This window comes from Camelus ferus, chromosome 5, assembly GCF_009834535.1.
Source record: "Camelus ferus isolate YT-003-E chromosome 5, BCGSAC_Cfer_1.0, whole genome shotgun sequence".
NCBI lineage: Eukaryota > Metazoa > Chordata > Mammalia > Artiodactyla > Camelidae > Camelus > Camelus ferus.
In genome coordinates, this window is record NC_045700.1 from 20,849,710 (window position 1) to 20,873,692 (window position 23,983).

The 23,983-nt window shown below is 35.3% G+C and overlaps 1 long non-coding RNA gene across 1 annotated transcript in view; it reads right to left on the reverse strand.

The window, feature by feature from the left end:
- Positions 1–337: 337 nt before the first annotated feature.
- The window catches only part of LOC116663601, a 190,346-nt gene continuing 166,700 nt past the window's right edge, over positions 338–23,983 (reverse strand). Inside the window, exons 3-4 of the long non-coding RNA XR_004319821.1 lie at positions 3,442–3,680; positions 338–1,129 (exon numbers count right to left, since the gene is read on the reverse strand). This is a non-coding gene — a long non-coding RNA (uncharacterized LOC116663601). The remainder of the gene's footprint in view (positions 1,130–3,441; positions 3,681–23,983) is intronic.

Sequence of the window (23,983 nt, forward strand, 5' to 3'; positions counted from 1 at the left end):
AGCACACAAAATAGAGAGAAGGTGGACTGATCATGTGTAGACTGACCTATGGATCCACATGTGTTAACCTTAGAGAAAAGGAGACCCAGTGCGGTTATGCAGTTCTCTTCAACAATAGAAAATGCAGGCATGTGGAAAGGAGGGAGTTTTGTCTGAGCTTTTCAGAAGGCAGGCCTAGAAATTAAAGATAAAAGGACATTACATAGTTATAAGAATATTATAGAAAATAGAGGAGTCCAAAATTAAATAAGGCTGCTTTTTGAAATAATGCATCCATCCACATCATTAAAGGTATTCACAGAGATGTTCAATAATGATGCGATAACAACAATAAAAATCAACTTAATGTTTCTGAGCACCTTTGATGTGCCAGGTGCCAACTGTTCTGCACATGATGCTTCACTTAGTCATCTCAACTACCTTTTGATATAGGTGTTAATTAGCCCCGTTTTATGCAGAAGGAAACTATCCTCTCCAAGTTTACAAATCAAGAAAAAGTAAAACCCAAGTTTATGGCTGAGTACTCTAATTTTAAAATCTGGTTTCCAATTTCTGGAAGTGGTAGAGAGATGCTACAGGAATCAGTTAAATGGCTGAATTAGACAAATCCATGTCATTTCTACCATTTCTACCAATTCTACCATTCCCTGCCTTAACATTTCTATGGAGGTTAGCAAGTTGATTCAATATATTCTGTAAAATGCTACCAAAGTTGCCCTCCCGTATGCGACCAAAAAGATCCTGCACAACATGAAGTTCCTGCCATGCTTCATGCCCAAAGCCAAGGAGCACCACGCTGAATTAAGGACTGCAAGAAATCCGAGAAGGTGGGACTTTATCCCTTGCCTCAGGCAACCTTCAGTTTAATCAAGGAAAGTCAGGGTTACAACCATGTGAGAGAAAGGCAAATCCAGTTTGGTGAGCAAGAGGAAGAAGGGAAGAGTCATGACAAGTTGCTTTCCAGAGCTCTTCTGAATTCTGAATTTTTGCAAAGAGATCCTTATTCAGGGGGGGAAGTCCAGTCCCGGTGGCCTGGGGTGTGTTTTCAGATGCTGTGTTTGGAAAGGATGTCCATGGTTCTGCAGCCAGGCCAGACTTCTGCTGTGGCTGTCCTGCCAGCTGGACGTTCCTTGGGGGGCAGAGAGGGGAACAAGATTGTCTTAAGAAATACTGGGTTAAGGAGGCCCATATCCCTCTTGAACCAGATATTTAAGAACAGAAATGAAAAAATTCTCTGGTGGAAATCAGAGATGTGGACCAGCCCCCGTACCAAATTTCATTAAATAGAGGCAGTTATCTCATCCAGTGGTGTGCAAGATCCACCTGACTTTGCACCTTTAAAGTAGTGCAAGTGGGTGAGGTACAAACCAGAAGTGGGGGGAAGGTGAAGTTCCTGGGAGCATAAAGAATGACCTAAGTGATGAGAATGTTACTGAACAAAAAGGATTCTAAAGGCAGCAGGAGGGAGAGAGGGTGACGCCGTGTATTATCAACCTCTGCACAATCCTCTGATTGGTTGATGGTGAGGTAACAGGGTGATGTTTCAGAAATCTCAATTGTCAACTGTGGTTGACCAGAAGGGTCTAGGGTTTACATGCGGGTGGTCAGAATGCAGTTTACTTCTTCCACTTGGTGGTGGTTTTAGTATCTGCAAAACAATTCAAGGGTACGGCTCAGGATACTACCTGCAGCTCCTGAGGGGGAACTAAAGGTCCTCGACTTTGTTTATTGGCTAACCTATTATTATTTTATCTTGCTTGAATGTTTTCCTTTGTTTCTGCTTTTTCTCACTTCTCTGACTAAATCTGCTCTTTGGAACTTGGGGAGCGCCTTGGAATCTAAAGTTTTTCTACAAACAAGAGGTGGGGGACACTGGGGTCCATCCCTGGGAAGGCCCTGCAGGGTCTTGCTCAGTTTTAAGCGGAGAGAACTTCAGTCAGAAACTGAATTTGCCTGCACTCACCTCTGGAGAAATTGATTGGAAAAAAAAAAAACAAATTCTGCTCGAATGCTAGATCCAGTCATCTTAGGTGAAAAGAGCTCGAAATGAGCATATACACCATTTGTTGGGACACAGTGTTTTCCTACAGAGGGAGAGTAATGGTAAAAAGCATTTTAAAACTATTATATTGGTGCTTTTTATGTTGACCCTATGAAATCATGTTCTCAGGCTGTTTTTTTCAGCAATTATAGTTGCAAAGAAAAGGAGGTGGGGGAAACTTCCTTGGGAAAGAGGATGCAATGACGTAAATGACACCTCGGCCATAGTGAAGACATAGTGAACGGCCTGGGTCTACAGTCCTGGCAGATTTGCAAGAATAGAGGGGAAGGCATACAGAAATGGTGAGATATATATTCTGGCCTTTCTTCTATGAGTCTCAGAATGGGGAGATCCATTAAAGAGGCAGAAGCCCAAAAATCAGTGTTTCCACCTCTACCTGAGATTCTAGCAGGAGGCATACATCCCTGCTTGCCACACTGTCATTCATTACGTTGGACAGCCATGGCAGAGAAATAAGGGTAAGGGCTAGTTTTTAGGCAGAGAGAAAGAACCTAGGCTTTTGTTTGTTTTTAGTTGCATAGTACCGTGTTTACCAAATTGGAATAAAATAAGGGTTTTCCAATTAACACATGCTTGAGGATGCATGAAGATAGTTTAGATGAGTTATGAAAAGCAAAAACTGTAAATATTTTATTTGTTCATCTGAATATGGAATATACATTGGCAAATCCATAAATTAATTACTAGAGAATTACTGATAAGTTGCACACTAGATGAGCCTGACAATTCTAGCTTCCTTGAGATTCTAGCATGTTTGTAGATCCCAGATTAGTTATGCTAATTAAACACCAGGTAAAATTATTGCCTTCTTCCTTCCTATGCACTTGCCCTTCCTAGGACGACAATGTAATGGCAACATTGCTTTTAAGTATGTAGGCAAGCTGCCTTCCAGGAGTTCTTCAGCTTTGGTTCTACCAATATTATTTACAACTTTATAGGTTTTCTGCAGTTTTGAAAGCAATACTCACCTAAAATACCTGCTCAAAAACACCTAGGAAGAAAAGCAGTGAAATTGTGACCACAATCTTTATTTCTAGCCAAAAATACACCTCGGGAAAATAATAGTGAATGCAAAATTTGTTGTTACAGCTCCATTCAACACATTTAAACAGTATTCTCTCATTTTAACATTTCTTCTCTGTACTTACTACCCTTGCTCCTATCTATTTAACTCCATTGCCTTTAATTTACTGCATCTCGCTGGACTGTCTGATCCAGTTCTAAAGAAAGGCAGGTAATCTGTATTAGTCTACTACAGAGTCTTCTACTGCTGCCATACAAAGTTACAACAAAATTAGCAGCTTAAATGAAACAAATTTATTTTCTTACAGTAGTCAGAGCCATGTTCCTTTTGGAGGCTCTAGAAGAGAATTTGTTACCTTATTCATTTGGAAGGTTGGCAGAATTCAGTTCCTTGATGTTGCAGGGCTGAGGTCCTCACTTGTTTGCTGTCTAATCAGCTCAGGACTATTCCCAGCTCCAAGAGGCACCTGCATTCTTGGGCTTGGCATCTCCTTCCTCCATCTTCGAAGTCAGCAACAATGGGGAGTCCCTCTCACAATCTGAATCTCTCCTTTCTCTTCTTTCATCTCAGTTCTCTAACTAGCTGGAGTAAGTTCTGTGGTTATAGAAGATCATGTGATTAATTTGGGCTCACCTGGATAATCTCAGATTTTCTATCTCAAGGTCTGTAACCTTAATGATACCTGCAAAGTCCTTTTTCCTGTATGGTAACATAGTAACAAATCCTGAGTCACACATCTTTGGAGAGCCATTATTCTGTCTACCACAGGAAGACAGTGGAATGTTGGTGCTTCTTTTTCTTTACCAGTAAATGATAAATGATGGGGCTAAGAAAACATTGCATTTCCAGTTCAAACATGCTGCTTTCATAGTATGATGCTGATGATAACCTACATTTTACTGACATTTACACTTTCCCCTGCCTTTAAAAGCATATTCTCAGCCTTTTCAATATGTCAAGTTAATCTGTTAAATCCACATATGCATCTTCATAAAATAATCTAAGAACACCACTTCCAAAGAGGCTGATTATTTGCAGTTCTTATTTAAATGATCTCAATTTCATCATTCCATATGGTAATGCTTCAAGAGACAGTGATTTTTCACAGGTGGATGGTTTCATGGTTGGCATCAAAAGAGGGCTCCCTCAAGTCCAAATGGTGTTTATAGGGCACTGTAACTTTAGGTATGTCAGAAGCATCCCAACAAGCAGAATTATTACTATTGATCTGAGATGGATGCTATAGGGCACCACCAACATCTCCTAACAGAAACAAAGGCTTTATATTCACAACTGCTAAGAGTGCTGCAGGAAGACTGCCTTCATCCTTCCCTAGAGACTATCTAGCTACTATGCTCAAGGTGGAAAGTCCTTCTAAGGTCATGCAACATCCAGTGATTGATTACCATGGGATAGAAAGGCTCAGCCCCTTGCCCAGCTCAGGACAACTCTGAAGTGCCATTCCAGCTCCAGTACTCCTGGGACAGCAACACAGGCTTTTGTTGGGGCTAAATCATAGCTCTATTTCTTCCTCTTCTTAATCCTAATTTCATCCCCTCCCATGTCTACAGGAATTGATCTCAAGCATGTTCCCTAATAAACTTCTTGCATGGTAAACTGTCTCAGATATTGCTTCTGATATAAGACAATCTGCAACATGCTCAGAGCTTTATTAGCATGAAAGATTATGTGGATCAACACTAGTCTACATGGAAATGAAAGCAAGTTAAAGTCATCTCAAGTATTAAAAAATGAGGATGAGGATGACAATGATGATTTTTTGAAAACACCAGTAATCACAGAGTTCATATTACATGATATATAATAACCTAATAAAGCAACTACATTTTTGTAAAAAGATAAACACAATTTGGTAATTTATCACAAAGGTTTGTTCTCTCATATTCTCTCCATAGCTTGATACAGATATGTCAATGTCTTCATTATCAGAACGATTCTTTAATGTTGTTGTTAGATCTGTTTTAAGAGTTATATTATAGGCAGAAGGGCATAAATGGCATAGTGGTACAAAACATTATTTAGAAATCAATCAGTCAGAGATATTTTGCTCAATTGTATTAGATAATGCACAACATGGTAGGCATTCAGTGGGGTTAACACAAAGGCTTTTAACCTGCTAAAGAGTTTATGATATCTTACTACTTTTCAACAGAGAAGTGTCATGATCCACATCATGTATCCATAGGACCAACCTGAGAACAATGTACAATGTCATCATGGGAAAAAAGACAAGAGAGGTAATGTAAAAAGCTAGGACACTGTTGCAGCTGAGAGATACAGAGGAAATGATCTAGGAAAGGGAGAAAAAGCAGATGTGGAAGGAACTGCAGCAGGAGAAATAAGAGGTCTTGTTTGATTGAATGTAGGAGGCAAGTTGAAGAGTTATTACATAACTTTGACTTTTTTGGCCATAAGCGACATGGCAAACCATGCTTCCTACAGAGGTAGAGAAGTATGGGAAAAGCTGCTTGGGATAAAAGCTGTTGTATTTGGTTTTGAATATATGCAGTTACAGATTGAAACAAATCTGGGAATGAAACAAGAGAACTATTTAAATAGCTTAAATAGCATTGTACTTAAGATACTTCATGGATTTAAAGCAGAAACAAATAAATGAACAGTACAGATAATTTAAACGGAGGCGGTTTTTCCCCTACAATTGAGTATTCAATCAAACCTCTCAGAGTAAACAGAGTAATTGATTTTAATGCTTTCTTCAGTGTAATGCAATTACAAATTCAACTAAATATAGCACTAATATCTTCTTTCAAATGTCTTTACAAATAAGAGAGAGGGATGGTATAATTAATTCACAACAGTAGATAATACAAAAAAGCAGCTATCCAAACACATATATTAGGCTTTGGATATGTTTTTGTAGTGGATAGTGATTGCTGTTCTGGAACTGAATTACATCAGACAGAAATCAGAAGTCAGTAATGAGGACTGCACTAAGGAGAAGCTGGTGTATCAGATTTATTCCATGCAAGCTCTTCTCACTGGCTCTAGACCATGGGACACAACTAACTGGACCCAAACTTGCCCAGCCTTTCTCTGTGGAGGGGACAGCATCATCAGTGGGCAGAAGGGAGGAGACGCAGGGCTCCTAAGCCCCTGCAGCTTTGGCTGTTTGTGATACAACAATCCTGATGGGGTTATCATTTTACCTTTGTATTATCTACAAAGCAAGCATGTGCAAGTCAAATCACTAGTATAAAAAACTGAAAGGAAAAGGTTGAACCATCATAATTACAAAATTTTCCTAAGTGACTTTTTAGAAAATTAACTGAATGCTGCTAATTATAAATGAGATTATTTCACTCAAACAGGCTTGGATGGCATTTAACATAAAAGTTTATTATTCAAAATACTCTATGTATTTTAAAGTAATAGTGCTATAATATAATTTTATAGTATTATACTTAGTTCTTTAGAAGAAAAACATTTTGATTAATTTCTTAAATACATTTTTAAAATTCGATTTTTCAGGAGAAATACTTATACTTACACAAAATAATACGTTAAATTCAGTTAAAAGTAAGTTGCACTTTTTAATATTCTACCTCTAGTTAGATTTTCTCACCTCCTCTGCTTTCCATTTCCCTTATTTTCCTAGAATAGGTACAAAATCACGTATGAACACACACACGTATACAGACACATACATACTCCCTGCATTCAGGTGGATGTGGACATATATGGCAGACTATAGCAGTGGCCATGACTTTCCTCCCTCGATTAACTGATTATTTAAACTGAGATTGAAAAGGAAAGGGAAACAGGCTCAACCTTGAAGTCATCTCCAATTGATCTCTCTCTTCTTCCCTCATGCAGACCCACTACATTTGCTTTAAAATAATCCTTCTAAGATTTATAATTGATGAAGGAAGTAAGAATCTAAGAATTAAGTAGGTTTTGCTTTATATTTCTTTTTAAATCATCTTCCTTTCATAAATGAGAGTAAATACTGCAGAGGTTGATAACATTTGCCAAGGGCAGGCACCTAGATGTCATGTGATTATCACTCACCCATCTTCGATTACAGATATTGAAGGAAAGAGATTCTTTTATAAATTAACTATAAAGGGAATTGGTTTTCTCTCTAACTTATTTGTTTAATGCCATTTTGGCATTAACTCATGCTATATTATGTATCAGAAAATAAATCTCTGACTTAGCGTCAATGGTAGCCTTTTTGGTGCACAGTTTCTTGAGAATCCCCCACTGGATTCCCCTTGGTTATTTATTGCCTGCCTGGAGAAACAGATTCTCTTTTCAGTTTATTGACATTATTTTAAGTACCTAAGTTGTCCCTGGATTTGAATAAGTACATATATATTAGACTTGTTCAGAGATTGCTGGTACCTCATGTATTTTTCTCATTTATATGACTGGCAGTTAGGCTACATTTTCTTGTCCCTTACATCAAAGTAGTGCCATGTCACCATTTCTCACCAACAGAATGTGAGTGGAAGTGACACACATCATTTCCTGGCTGACATGGTTATATGCATGTGTGCTTTCTCCATGCTCTTTCTCTTTCTTTTTCCCATTAATCAGCTGAAGAGAGAGAACTTCAAGCGTATAAGAGGTCAAAGCTACAGCCTGGAAGGACCCCAGGTCCCTAGTTTACTTTATAAAGCAGGGAGACCACCTTTCTGACCTGCACATGACTGAGGTCAGCAAGAAACAAATTTTACTATTAAGCATTAAGATATGGGAGATTTTTTTTCAACAGTTAAGGAATTCAAAATAAGATAAGCATGAGCCTATCTACTACATAAAATTAGAAAGATTCAGTAGCACATAATAAACTGTGCTTAAACTGAATATTTAGAAAAAGAATTTTAAATTTCTGGTTTTTGTGTTTCAAACACTCTCAATGGCTCTTACTTTAATATTTGGCTTCCTTCATCATATAGATTGGAGCTTTTAATTTGTTTTAAATTTCTTCCTATATTCCTACCTGTATACTACAACTGTCAAAGAACAAATCAAAAAACAGTACTGAAACTTCCAAAAAGAAAAAAAAGGATAGAGACATTCCATGAGATTTTCTGATCATGGATATGCCAGAAAGAATGAGTGACCCAGGTACTGAAATTAATAGTCCCCCCAAACAATTGACAAAGTTATCTTAATATACCAAATCATTATGGGTGTCTTGACATTTTTGATAGTAGAATAAAGTCAAAGTAACCTTTGTAAAGATTGTTATTACTGCACCATATAGCGGGTTCCTAAGTAAGTAAAAAATATTTTTTAGCAAAATTTTTTATGATATAAAATTAAAGATAATTTCTTAAAAATCAACATTGAACCTTTTCTGGTGATTTCAGGCCCTCACTATACAAAAATCAATCTTCTCCAGTTAATCCATCTCTCTCTAATTTTTCTAAACCAATTTTTAAAATTATATGCAATCAAGTATATTTGTATATATTTCATATGTGAGTCACATATAACACTTACTTCTTCAAACAGGCTTTCAACTACTCTAGAATATCTAGAATCCAATTCTTTGTATTCTCTAAGGCACCGAGCAAAATGATGGACACATGATAAGCATGAAATAAACATATGCTTGTTCTTCTTGCAGAATAGGTGATTTTAAGAATTGATTCCTAATGCATAGCATTGATTACTATTGTGATGGGGTACACACGGGGTGTCATTTTTCTACCACTTCTTCAGCAAAAGATAGAGTCAACATGGTGGAATGCTATTTGTTTAAAGAAAATCAAGAGAAAAATTGGCCAACATTGACCAGTTTTCAGTAGCCTAATCAGCAAAATTATTTACACATAATATTGAAAGTAGTAATGGGAGAATTTATTTTCCTAACTTCATATCTAACATTTTAAAATAACATAATGAGCCACGAAAATATGAGTTGTATTAATATAAAATAAAAATATTTTAAAATTCTTGTTTCTACCTGACCAGTAGTCTAGACAATCATACATCTATTTAGTTTCTATAAATATTTTAAAACATTCCTCTAGCAATTCATGCCTTTTATCTAACTAGAAAAATACTATTATGTCATTTTGTAGCTTCTCAACTGTCACTCTTTAATTGTCATTATTTCTTCTTGTTGAGTCTATAAAATCCTAGAATCCCAGAGAACATCAAACTATGGCAGAATCTAGGTTAAAATAAAATTAATTGACCATTGGCAAGACTTTTGTTGAGAATATATGAATATTACCACTCTATGGAGAAATTATTGTACAATTCACAATAAAATTTAACTAGCTCTCTTAATCTTACATTTTCACTAACACATATGGAAGTCCTTTTGATTTATACAATTATATAATAAAAATAAACTGTAATTAAAAACTAATCAATATTGAGAAAAAACTTTCTAATTGAAAAACCATGAGCTTATATATTCTTTAAAACATATGTGTATAATTTCATGATGTATCTTGTCAGCCCTAGGTATGAACTTTGGGGAGCACATAAATATTTGTTCAGTACTGACAGCTGTAAGGGGTTAGGAAATGAATGCTCAAGAGCATGAAGGTTAAAGGTATTCACTAAGTAAGTGACCAAGTTCGTTTCTATAACTTTTCAAAGACTCATATGTTATATGTGGTTCTGTTAAAGTATTATGTATATTCCAATCCAGTAGTCCTGCTAGAACCTGTGCCAGATGCTTCCATATATAGGATCTTTTTCAGGAATTCTCAAGTGATGGGCCATGGCACACTGGTATGCCATGAAGAGATTAGAAGAGTGCTGCCTAAAATAGCCACCCCTTATCCTCTGGACTGCCTGGAGGAGGTAACTGTAGGCAGAGTCCACAAGATCACTTGGCTCTGCTTAAGTAGCTTCATCTGGATTCCTCAAAGGACTGCCCAAGTGGAACAGGTTCACGGGCATGCCCGTCAAACCCCAGTGTCGGTGAGTACAATGAGGAACAACTGTCTGTTGCTGTTCTGTCACGAGGTCTTGAGCATGTTTAGATTATTGTAAAGTTTGGTACACACTGCACTAATACTTTTAGTTTTCCTTGTCATAATTATATTGCATAGGATTTTTGCACCATGTCAAGTCCTAAATAGATGTACACAAACCCCAGTGTGTCATACACATTTAATATTCCATGTATGATACTATGTGAAAAATATTGGGAAGTCTATAACTATTTTTATACTAACAACAAACACATATATTAATTTACTTTAACATTTAAATTTAAAGGTATGAACTATAGGCATGTAAGAAAAATTCAGATCCACCACTATGAGTTGATAATTACCTTAAAGTTTAAATCCTTAGTGATCAATTATTAGAACATCATACATACATGGCACTTCGTAGGTCTTATGCCTACAGTATCATTCTATTTTATAATTATGAAAAAGGTATTATCCTTATTTCACAGATATTGGAACCAGGTAATTTCCTAAAATTATACAGCCAATAAGTAGTAAAGCTGAAATCTAAACTATAGTTTTTGCTAACACTATATATTCTCTCCAAATCCTTAGCTAAGTTAACCTAAATTTCTATGTAAATATTATGAATAACTTATAGCATACATCCTCATCATAAATCATATAATAAAGAACACATTAATGAGCATCACCAATCCTTCTATTAAAATTTGTTTTGCAGTTACTTTTTTTTTCTATAAGATTGGTTTCTGTCAATTTAATCTTCCTACAACCATGATCTCTCTTATATCACCAACTTTTAGAGATAATAAATGGTGAGTTAAAAGAATAGAGGGGAAATCTGAAATCAACTAAGTTTGGTGCCTCAGCTAAATCAAGAAATTAAATTGAGACAATATCTGTCACTTCTAATGGACAAGTTCATGTTTTTAAAAAAGTGAAAAATGTATTTGGCTTTTCGCCAAAACACTAGAAATCTGAATTATAACTCTGATCTCTTGATGCTGTCTACAAATGTTTACAGGAAAGTGTTTTGGCATGGCAGGCGAGAATTCTACCACTGAACCACCCATGCTACAGGAAAGTGTTTTGAATCATCAGTTTGGTTATCTATTTCTAAAAGCTTTTCTTGATAAATTATGACCACAATTGACCAGGCTTTTCTCATTTCTCTGTGCTGTTAGTTTTAGTAATCATTTTTCATTCTCACTGGACCATGTATAAAGTAAATCTCAATTATTAAATTGTCGAGTAAGTATCTACAATATGTTCCTTGGGAGCCAGAAGATAAATTAAAAAGAAATGCAGATCGCCATTATCTCCAGAGGAGACCTGACTTGCCCAAAGTCACATAGTAAGTTAGTGAAGACTTGTTTAATGTCACCTCTCTTAATACTATATCATTGTTCTTGCTGTCACTAGTGAGAAAATAGCTTCCCCAGTCTGCGAACTAGACAGTATGGTTTACTGAACACTTAATGGGATTGAGCATTAAGCTAACATTCTTTCTCCTTTCATAACAAGGTTTGTGAAATAGAGCCTCCTCCACTAAACCCTTCTTGATTGAACAGAAATGAATACAAATTGCCTTGCCCTACTTCTAATTCCAGAGGGCAGCCTGTATTTCCACAGTGCAAGAAGTCTTGGGAAGCTCGACTAAGACTTTGAGTAACTGTATTACCTAATACTATGACCCCTGACTTCTCTGAGCACAACCTCTTGAAAGAATTCAAAATCTTGGGAAGCAAAACTTCTAGTATTGTGTTCTTTCTACTACCCTACACAAACATCTGATTTTTTTTTTTTTTTTTTTTTTTTGAGGCAAACCTCCACATCAAGGGAGACCAAGGAACATTGAGCTATTCTACCTGGTGAAGTAGCTTGACCCAAGTTGGCCCTGGGAGAAAAATCACACCTCTTGGTGCAATAAAAACATATATAAACATCAGCAAGAACCAGTCTACCACTCATCTTACAAATGGAAGAAACAGTTGCTCACAGAGGTTAATGGTTTGCGCACATAATTTTGTTTACAAGAACTAGGAATACACCTTCCTAACTTTCAGAAGGTGCTCTTTTATCACAGCACAAGTTTCTTACTGGACATGTTGCTGTGTTGTACACAACAAATGCAGTAAAGTGTATATTCGAATGCAATTAACTTTACATTTCTATTGACTCTGCTGATTAATTTTCAAATGTTGATTATCAATTCCACAGTACATTTGGGACATGGCCTTTGCAGTTGAAACTTCTGAGTTTAGATTTGTCTTCCTCAATATTAAGTACAAAAGCGCCCTTGCCAAAAAAACCAGCTAGAGACAAAACAGTCTGTTGGTACCTACACAAATCAGATAAATACTATTTCTATATATAGTCTGTGAAAAGATATACGACAGGTATAACATTTGAGCCTTCGTTTACAAGATCAAAAATGTATTCTTTTAATTGAGTGCCAGACACTATTTATTGTAAGATACACCATTATTTTATACAATAAGGAAAAACAGAAATACTAATACAGCTATGCATCAATGCTAAGATGCAAACAAGACACACAGTTATTTCAGAGATAATAAAATATGAAGAAATGTATTTTAGAATTTATAAAATATGCTATATCTTTCTCTATTTTAATATGGGTAGAGATAAAAAAGTGGGGGAGAGATTGCTCCATACCAGGCACTAGGTTCACTGACTTTACAGGTATAACCTATTCAATACTCATGACTGTCCTTTGAGTTAGGTGCTATTGTTATTCCATTTAACAGATGAAGCGGCTGAGACTTGTTCAGTCATTTTCCAAGATCACATTATTTCAATGAAAATAACAAGTACCTGTTATTAATCATTTGCTAGGTGATCATAATTTTGACAGGTGACTCGTGGTAAATCAAGTACTGTCCTCTGGTGCGTTACATCTTGTTGAAGTAGCCGATCATGCACACAGGAAACAAACAACAATCCCATGTCTTCACAGTCTAGTCAGGTCATCTAGTCCGGTCATCTAGTCCATGATTATATAATGAGTTTTTGCCTAATGCCCTTTTATGACCATAAAAGATATGCACATAATTTGTCTAAACCAAAACAACGACGTGAAACAAAGATTTGCTTCAAAGGACAGAAAATCAAATAGAGCCCAATTTTCATGCCTTTACAAAACTATAATGAAAAAAAAAAAGTGAGCGTGGATTCTCATATATTTTTAGTACATTATTGTTTCCATATTTTTCCTTTTTCTTCTGTCTCCCAGAAACACAATAAAGTCAGCTAAAACTTGAAGAATGGGAAAGCTTCAGCTATACACAAGAGATATTCAAATCTCTTCATTTGGATGATTAGGGAATAGGGAGGTTTCTGTTTTGTTATGTTTTTTTCTCTTAACACCATAGACAGTTTTTAGCAAGTTCAAGTTAATTGCGTTTTGTGCACTACCATTCATGTGGTATTTGTCAAAAAAAAAAAAAAAAAGGAAGAAAGAAAGAAAAAGAAAGAAAACTCGTGCGCACACACATCAAACTAGTATGCATGCCAGAATCTCACAGTGAATTCAAACAGAATTGGGAGCTTTTGCACTAGGGAACATATTTACTGAAGTGGAAAGTACCCTCTGTGTGAATAAGCTTCCCAAAAATATCTTGGCATAAATGTGTTTAAACTCATTAGAATACCACACTCTATGAATTCTCCATGCTTGTCAAGTCCCTCAATCTATACTGCAAGCTACCGCCTCAAAGTACCACTCTATTTTATGATACTTGTTTTTAACATGCAGTCAAAATTTCAAAATGTAATCGATATTTTAAAATTCAATAATTTTAAACCATTTTCAATGGTTATGTAAATTACCATTTGCTAATGTCATTATGCTTTCTAATAGTTTTAAAATCAGAACTTCTCTAAACATCAATTTACTTTATATAAATTAACTCTTTATATAAATTAACTTTATATAAATTAAATATAGCTTAAATTCATCCATTAGTCTTAGTTTAGTGGTGATATAAATTATTCTGATTTCTATTTGTCTTACCACCTAGGGATACTTTGGAAGTGAAACATCCCCTCTAAAACCAGCTTGCCTTTTTTTTTTTTTTCACTGAATAAAACCATGTATTTATGAGAAATGGATAAATAAAGATTATGTTATTCTGGTCAGCTCATGATGTTCTGTAATGGAAACTGCAAAATGTGGAGTACAATTAGGGAGATGGGCTGTAATGCTTTCTCCTCCACTTTCAAATTAAGTAAAAATTAAAAAGTAAGTGAAAACATTATGAGGATTATAATTATCTCTTTCATCACGGTGCAGGAGCATTTCAAATCTGGCTGGTAGAGGCTAATTTTGTTGGTATGGCAGTGTAGAAGTGGCGTAAGGATGGAAATGCAAAATCATAACCAAGTACTGTGGAACTGAAGTCTAGGATGATGGAAGCTGTGATTCCAGAATCATGATTTCTTGAAGCAGAAGCCAAGATGCTAGGCCACAGCCACGATCAGACTCTGCCATTGCAATAAGAAAGAGCAGAATAAAAAGGGAAAACACAAAAGGCAGAGACTTCGTGTAAAACTCTCTCAGGAATAACCAAGAAGAGTAGAAATACAGTGAATAAACAAGTTTATACTGTATAGCACAGGGAACTATATTCAATATCTTATAGTAACTTATGGTGAAAAAATATGAAAACGAATATATGTTTGTTCCTATATGACTGAAGTATTGTGCGGTACACCAGAAATCGACACAACATTGAAAAATGACTATACTTCAATAAAAATGTATGTATTAAAAAAAGAGAAATATAGTCAAAAAGTGAGAAGAGTCAAGAAAAATCAAGAAGGAAGGAGAAGAGGGACTGACGTATAGCCTGGTCTTTTCCTAGAGTTAAGATTCAGTCATCTCTTAAGCCTGATTATCTTGTTATGTTACTAACAGAAACCTTATGAAAAAATCTAATTTGTTAACTTGTTTATCAATTGCTTATTGAGTCCCTATTATTTGCTAGGCACTATAGTTCTCACTGGAATTACAATTCATGATGCAACTATCCTTTTAATAACACAGGTTGCCATATTTGGCCTTCCAAATGACGAAGAGAAAACATGAGGCCCAGAAATGTCCAAGCACTGAAATTATTAATAAAACTAGATCACGTAGCAAGAGTTTCCAGGTGCCACAATTTTATTACCATATTGTTTTAATATGAAATCTTTGCAGAGAAGGGAGAACATGATTTTATCAAATAGCTTCCAATTATTTTACAATGAAAGGGTTTTTCTTTTTGCTTGGGTGTATGAGGAGAAGTTCTGGATTAACTTTTAATATGCTAAAAATATTCAGAACATTTCTACTTAGGAATGGACTCAAAAGCTTGAAAAGTTAGAAATGTGCAGATGACGGTGCTATATTGATGATTTACTCAGTTAAGTTTTCTTATTCTTACTGTACCCCAACCATTATTTATAAATTCCATTAACAGACTTTTTTTGTTTCTTTTTACAAACTAGAGCATTAAAGGCAGGCAAGGCAAAATTTTAATTATCTTTTGTTGCAAAGCACCATATGTTGCTGCTTTAACATTAGAAAAGACAGTGAAGAACGTTCAGATATTAAACAAAACTTCTATAAATTTAGCTGGGGTGAAAAAGTTAACCTGGTTAACACATTGCAAACTGAATCAGTTTATGACATATTTATCATGCCAAAATATTTGCCACTCAACATAAGCACCCATCAATGAAAAGGAGAGGTAAGTTTATCATTTTAATATTCAATATAATTATGTATCCAGCTGTGGCCTCAAGAAAATTTAAAAACTTTTCTCATGGGAAAGAGGAAGAATGTAGGGGGAGGGAGACATGTGGGTCCTGTTACAAAGCAACCAGATGTTTAGTCTGGCACTTTGCATAAAAGTTAAACAAGCATTAAAAATATTGATTGTGTGTGTGCACTTTGGATAAAACTAGTTTTAAGGCTTGCATTATGATTTACTTGATCTCTTGCAGAGAAGAAAGATTGAGTCTTAAAGATTTTAAAAATAAATATACATCTAATGTTGTTTTGGGAGATGTAATTCCCTATATGCATTTTAGCTGGAAAGGAAAATATGAAAGGGTGTTTCCATTATCTACTACACAGTAAATGATCTCTGTTGTAAATGCTCCTTGTGTTGTAAATAGCTGTACCTCTAGTCCTCAGGAAGAAACAGCTGAGAGTCAATGAGCTATCAGGCACTAGCTATGCTCTAACAAATCGACAGAACAGCATTTGTCCAAAGGCAGACAGTTTTCCGTGACTGTCATGGAAAAATTTCTTAAAAAACAGACTGTTTTGGAAGTTGGAAATCATGTTTTTGTTAGACCCATATGAACATTATAGTCAGAATAGCGAAGAAAAGCTTGTCTTGAGACTCAGTCTAGATGAAGAATCATGAACACCATATCCCAAGGTATTTTAATACCTCTGAATGTTGCCTTCTGAGGACTTTTGACTCAAAGGCACTCTTGGATAGAAGAAAAATAGTTATTTCAGAGTTACTGGGTTTTTTTTTTTTAAAGAATTACATATAACTGAAAAAAATATTGTTTTGTTGACAAAACTTATTAAGTTTTATTAAGATATTTTTGAACTGCCTAGACTTGTAGCCAGGAAGAGCACTTTGCTTTGCTAAATAATTCATTTGATTTGAGTTTTACCCCAAATTCTGGTTTTCAGTATTTCAAAAAATATTTAGCTTCCCTTTAAGTCTTCTCTCTGTCTCATACAGTTTTCAACTTGTGGTGACTACAACTTAATGCTTATCTTTTTACAGACATATATATGTAAATTATTGTGTGAGGAATACCTCATGGCATGGTTAGCCCATATTTAATACATGGTAAATATTAAATTAGTGAATTATATCTCAGTTACTTTTTATAGTCCGTATTTTGTGCTTTGTCTACTGCCCGAAGCTCCCTCTCCTCTACTTTAAAACTCAAATATCCACATTCTAGTCTTTAGCTACAGAAAGCCCATTGAGGCCCCACTCTGGCAAAATGGTTTTCTGGCCAAGTTTTCAATGTTTCTATGCATCAGAATTGCCCTTATTCTGTCCTCATTTCTACTCCTCTCCACTAAGTGTCCCATTTTCTTGATGAAAGTGGAGCAACCTACCACAATAAATTAATCTCATTAAGTAGTTAACTCACTCACAGTAAAGGGTGGATGATTAATCATGAATCCCTCTTGTTGAATTTTTATCTGAAATGAGTTTATTTCCAAAGCCATTTTGAACTAGACTGAGTATAAAAAGTGTTTATGATGGAAAATCTTTTTTTCAAAGGTCCTTAAAATTAAACTCATAAGCTAATTTAATAATTTTAAAAAAGTATATCTCATAGATTAAGAGATTTTTAATGGTTTTTGATTCCCTGTATATTTCCAAATTACACATGATATAGATATGCTTGTGTCTCTTCTATGCTTAGTTAAGTTTGGGGGGAGGTTTTTACTTATTGTTTTCTCTAGTTTTAAATTCTATAAATATTTGAATGCTATAAACTTTTCAGTTCATTCAGTCTTGTTCATAGACCACTGGGATTCTTTTTTTATAAGAAAAATTATATAAACAATGTCCTGTTACCTTAAGAAAAGATACTACAAACCAGGCTGAACTAGGAGAATCAAGAACTTCCTGACCCCACACAAGCCTAGCAGGCTGCTGTTGAGGGGTGGGACACGTGTGTGGAAAGCAGCCACACCTGAAGCACAGATCTGCAGGGTCTCCTGAGAGCTAAACGTGGGACAGTGACATTGCAGAAAGCCCTCTGGTGCCCTAGGAACCACACTAAGCAGAAAGTAGCCAAGCCAACCACAGGAAGACTTCTGCTTCTACTTAGAAAGCAGAAAACCACAAGAAATGTTACTCCCTCTCTAACAATGAGAAAAAAATCAAACCAGACAATTTGCTTAATCTGATAAAAGTCAACAATTAGGTGGCTAAATTATTTTCAAGTTAAAAATTGAAGCAAGATAATGTTTCAAGAAAGGTAACTATGAGGAAAAGTATAATATTAAAGTCTTAGGAAATGTCAAGCTTCTGACAAAAGTCTTTAAATACTTTATTTTTAAAAAAATTTTAAATGCTTGTATGTTAATGCAACAATGCTATGTAATAAATGGATGGCATTCCTTGAATGACTGAATTCCTGCCCTCCAGTTGAACAGTAAACATTTTTAGCCTTTTGTGTCTGTTACCAGACCATGCTACTGGGTGTTGACATTTCTTCAATGTCTTAACACAAGTGGTGTCAGAACTCCTCTGTTATCAGTCAGTCAATCTGCTTACAGAGTCTTCTGTCCTCCCCTGACATTCTCTAAGTTAATTTGTAATTCATAGTCTACTAAGTGAGAGCCAGGCCACAGGGAACTGGACACCTTCCTCATGGTTTTCTCTAGCAATGCCCCATGGCAGCTATACTCAGGAGATGCCTGTCTATGTGACTATCACTGCCATGGATTAATAGCCATCCAAAGTCAAAGCATATTTCAGTGTGGGATATAAAGACATCTCTTGACTTATTGACTTATTCCTGAGCTTTGAGAAAAAGAATCAATCAGTACAGGAAGTAGGACAGAGAAAATAAGGAAAAAGAAGAAAATATCACTGAAGATTTGCACAAGTTCAGTTTTAAAAATAATGTTGAGTTCACTTAGAAAATATTTGAATCAATATTCTTCAAAAATAGCTGTAGTATTTAAAGATACTTAGTTCATAGAAATGAATGAGAAATTAACCACTGGGAAAGGGTTTAAGATGGCGGCACAGGAAGATCCTGAACTCACCTTCCCCCATGGACACTACAAACGGGCAACCACATATGGAATAATTCCCTCCAACAGGGACCTGAATGTTGGATGAACAGCATCCCCACAACAAAGGGTAAGAGGACAGCACTGAGATGAGCAGGAGAAACAAAAATACAGTCATAAAAAGGAAAAACCACACCTCATCCAAGGCTACCCACACTTGGGAAGGATCACAAAGACAGGGTTATTTTTCCTGAGGAGTAAGGGATTTGAGGTCCACATCAAAAAACCCAACATTTAAAATCTGCACAGGAGAAACGAGCCCCCAAAATATCTGTCTTCAAAAACCAATGGGGAATGTGTCTAGGAAAGCTATAGATCTACAGGGAACAGAAAACCCACTCTAAAAGGACTCATCCACAGACTCATTTGACCAAAACACCAGATTGAAAAGTGTTTGCACCTTAGGTGAAGAGGATCCACTTACTATTCTTGAAGTGTCTGCTGAAGAAGCAGGAACCATTTGGGTTCTCCCTGAGGACAGAGATCCTGGCAGGCACCATTTTGGAAATCTCTATCTAATCCATTAGCACCAGTGAGCATGCCCTGCCAATAGTCCCACTCACCACTGCACCTTGGCCATGTCTCACAGTGGGCCAAGTGATAACCTTGCCTTTGGGGCCAGACAACTACCATGGGTGGGCCCACAGCCTTCCTGGGTACCAGTCCTGTCACCAGTATGCCACAACAGCAGTCACAGCCTCACCACAACAGGAAGGTGCATGCAAGCCACATAAAGGACACTCCTTGAGCACATGTCCCTGGTGGCCAGCAGGATTGTGCTTCTCAACTCCATAGGGCATCCTCTACATAAGTCACTCATTTCAAGACAGGGAGAGGTAGCTGATATACTTCTAGTGTTAAACAGAAATAAATATAGAGAATTAGGTGAAATGTGGAAACAAAAATATTTTCCAATCCAAAGAACAAGAACTAAATGAAGCATAGATAAGCAATCTATTTAATAAAGAGTTCAAAATAATGGATATAAAAATGCTTACTGAACTTGGGAGAAGAATGGATGAATGCAGTGAGAATTTCAACAAAGAGATAGAAAATAAAAGAAAATACTAACCAAAAGTTATAACTGAACTGAAAAATACACAATGGGGTTCAACAGCAGATTCTATGAGGTAGAATAAATAAATCAGCAAGCTGAAAATCATCAGCTGCAATGAAATTCATCCAGACAGAGCAACAAAATGAAAACAATCACTTAAAAAGTAAAGATACTTTAAGGGATCTTTGAGACAATGTCAAGTGGAAAAACATTTGTATTATAGGGGACAAAGAAAGAGAAGAGAGAGAGGAAGGGACAGAAAAATCCTTTGGAAAAAATGGCTGAAAATTTCCCTAATCTGGAGAAGAAAATAAATATTCAGGTCTGGGAAGTCCAGAGCGTTTCAATAAGATGAACCCAAAGAGATTAAACACCAAGATACATTATAATTAAAATGGTAAAGAAAAACAACTTATTACATAAATGGAAATCCCATAAGGCTATCAATAGATTTTTCAACAGAAATCTTACAGGCCAGAAGGCAGCAGCATAACATTTTCAAAATGCTGAAAAGAAGAAAACTCTACCAACCAAGAAATCTCCACCCAGCAAAGTTATCACTCAGAATTGAAGGAAAGATTAAGAGTTTCCCTGATAAGCAAAAGCTAAAGAAGTTCACCACCACTAAATCAGCTCTACAAGAAATGTTAAGGGTACTTCTCTAAGCTGAAAAGAAATGGTGCTCATTAATAAGCAGAAAACATATAAAAATAAAAATCTCACTGAAAAAGTTAAATCTATAATAAAGGTAGTGGATCAAAAACTTATACAGCAAGCATGAAGGTTAAAGACAAAAGTAGAAAGTCAACTAAAATTATAATAATTAGCTAAGGGGTACAAAAAGTAAAGGATGTAATATATGTCATGAAAAGTATAAAACATTAGGAGGGGATAAAAAGATAAAGCTTGGAATGTGTTCAAATTTAAGTTGCTACCAACTTAAAACAGATTACTATCTACATGGGATGTTATATGTAAACCTCATGGTAACCACAAGGAAAAAATTTATAGTAAATACACAAAAGAAAATAAAACAGAAATCTAAGGATAACACTATAAAACCACCAAAACAAAAGGAGAGAAAAAAAAGAAGAAAGGAAAAGACAGGAACTACAAAAGCAGCCAGAAAACAATTAACAAAATGGCAATATTTCACACTTAGGAATAATTAATTTAAACGTAAACAGATTGACTTTGATTGGCAATCAGAAGACATAGAGTGACTTTCAAACACATTTTAGAAAGCCAGCATTACAAAGATACCAAAACCATACAAGGACACCACTAAAAAAGCAAATTACAGGCCAATATTTCTGGTGAATATAGAGAAAAAAATCCTCAACAAAGTACTAGCAAGCTGAATCCAGCAGTACATTGAAAGGATCATATACTATGATCAGATGGAATTTATTTCAGGGATACAAGAATGGTTCAATATCCACAAATCAATTAATATGACATGTCATATTAACAAAATGAAGGATAAAGATCATATGATCATCTCAATAGATGCAGGAAAAGCATTTGACAAAATTCAACATCCATTTATACTAAAAACTGTCAAAAAAGTGGGTACAGTGGGAACATACCTCAACATAATAAAGGATATATGTGACAAAACCACAGCTAAAGTCATGCTTAATGGTGAAAAGCCAAAAGCTTTTCCTCGAAGATCAGGAATAAGACAAGAATGCCCACTCTCACAACTTTTATTCAATATAGTAGTGGAAGTTTTAGCCACAGCAGTAAGACAATAAAAGGAACTAAAAGGCATTCAAATTTGAAAGGAAGAAGTAAAACTGCCACTATTTGCAGGTGTCAAGATACTATATACAGAAAACCCTAAAGAATCCACTAAAAACTGTTAGAAATAATAAATGAATTCTGTAAAGTAGCAGGGTACAAAATCAATAAAAGGAAATCTGTAGTATTTTCATATACAAATAGCAAACTAGCAAAAAAAGAAATTAAGAAAACAATCCCAACAACTGAATCAAAAAGAATAAAATACCTAGGAATTAAGTTAACCTAGAAGATGAAAGACCTGTACATTGAAAATTGTAAGACACTAATAAAAGAAACTGAAGGTACCAAAAAATGGAAAGATATTCCATGCTCATGGATTGGAAGAATTAATATTGTTAAAATGGCCCTGTTACCCAAAACAATTGACAGATTTAATGCACTCTGTATCAAAACGCCAATGGCATATTTCACAGAAATAAAACAAGTAATTCTAAAATGTGTATCAAAGCACAGAAGACCCCAGATAGCCAAAACAATCTTGAGAAGAACAAAAATCATGGTATCATGTTCTCTGATTTCAAATTATACTACAACCTGATAGTAATCAAAACAGAATAGTTCTGGCACAAAAACAGACACATAGATCAATGGAATATAATTTAGAGCCCAGAAATAAACCTACACAAATACAAACAATTAATCAATAACAAAAAAGCAAAGAACATACAATGATGAAGCGACAGTCTCTTCGGTAAGTAGTGTTGGGAAAACTGAACAGTCACATGCAAGAGTCAAACAAGACTACTATCTTATACCCTACACAATAATTAACTCAAAATGAATGAGCAACTTTACTGTAATACCTGAACCCATAAAATTCCTAAAAGAAAACAGGCAGTAATCTCATTAGCAATGTTTTTGTCAATCTGACTCCAAAGATAAGTGAAACAAAAGCCTAAACTAAAAGGACCTAATCAAACTTAAAAGCTTTCGCACAGAGAAGGAAACCATTAACCTACTAAATTGGAGAAGATATTTGCAAATCATATACCTGATAAGGGATTAATATCCAAAATATGTAAAGAACTCATAATTCAACAACACAAAGCCGCACAACCCAACTGAAAAATGGGCAAAGAATCTGAATAGACATTTTTCCAAAGAAGACATACGAAACATGACACATGAAAAGATGTTCAAAATCACTAATCATCAGGAAAATGTAAATCAAAACCACAATGAGATATTCCTATGGACTCTTTAGAATGGCAACTACCGAAAAGACACACAAAAAAAATAACAAATGTTGATACGATATGGAGAAAAGGAAACTCTAGTACAATGTTGGAACTTGTATTTATCTGAAGAACAAGAAAATAGTAATTTGAAAGATACATGCACTCCTGTGTTTATTGCAGCATTATTTACAATAGCCAAGATATGGAAACAACTCACGTGTTCACTGACAAATGAATAAAGATGTGGCATATACACATACACGTATACATATATAGTAGAATACTATTTAGTCTTAAAAGTAGATGAAATCTATCCATTTGCAACAACATTGATGACCCTTGAGGGTATTATGCTAAGTGAAAGAAGTCAGTGCAGAAATATCATATGATTACACTCTTATGTGGAATATCAAACTAAATAAATAAAAAAAGAAGCAATCAACCAACCAACCAACAAACAAAAAATCTCATAGACAGAACAGATAAGTGGTTACCAGGGGGAAAGAGGGTTGGAGGTTGGGAAAAATTGGTGAAGGGATCAACTGTATGGTGATGGATGGTAACTAGACTTGTGATGGCAATCACTCTGTAGTTTATACAGATTTTAAACTATAATGCTGTACACTTGAAACTTAAAAAATAGAAAACCCCTACATTTATGAAAACTTCCTTACATGTACAGTTACACATGTTGTAAGGAAAGAAACCATTTGAGAGAGAGAATTTGTAAAGACTACCCCCAAACTTAGTTATTGAATTTGTAAAGACTACTCTCAGTTATTACCTCTCTTCACTGAAAAACAACTTGTCTTGTTTCTGAGCCAAACATCCTATTTGACATGGGTTTTAGTAAAACTTTCTTAATTTGTTAGGTTTGTTGGCGGGGGGAGGTGGTTATTGGTTGTTTTCTTGTTAATTGGTTTAGTTTTATGAAGAACTTTAGTATCATGTGAGAGATAACAAATTTATTTTAATTATTACTTCTTAAAATGGAATTGTTTATACTTTTAGTTTATTAAAAATCACAGGAGAAAACAGTTGTGTAAGTCAAAAATAAGTCACCATTATGC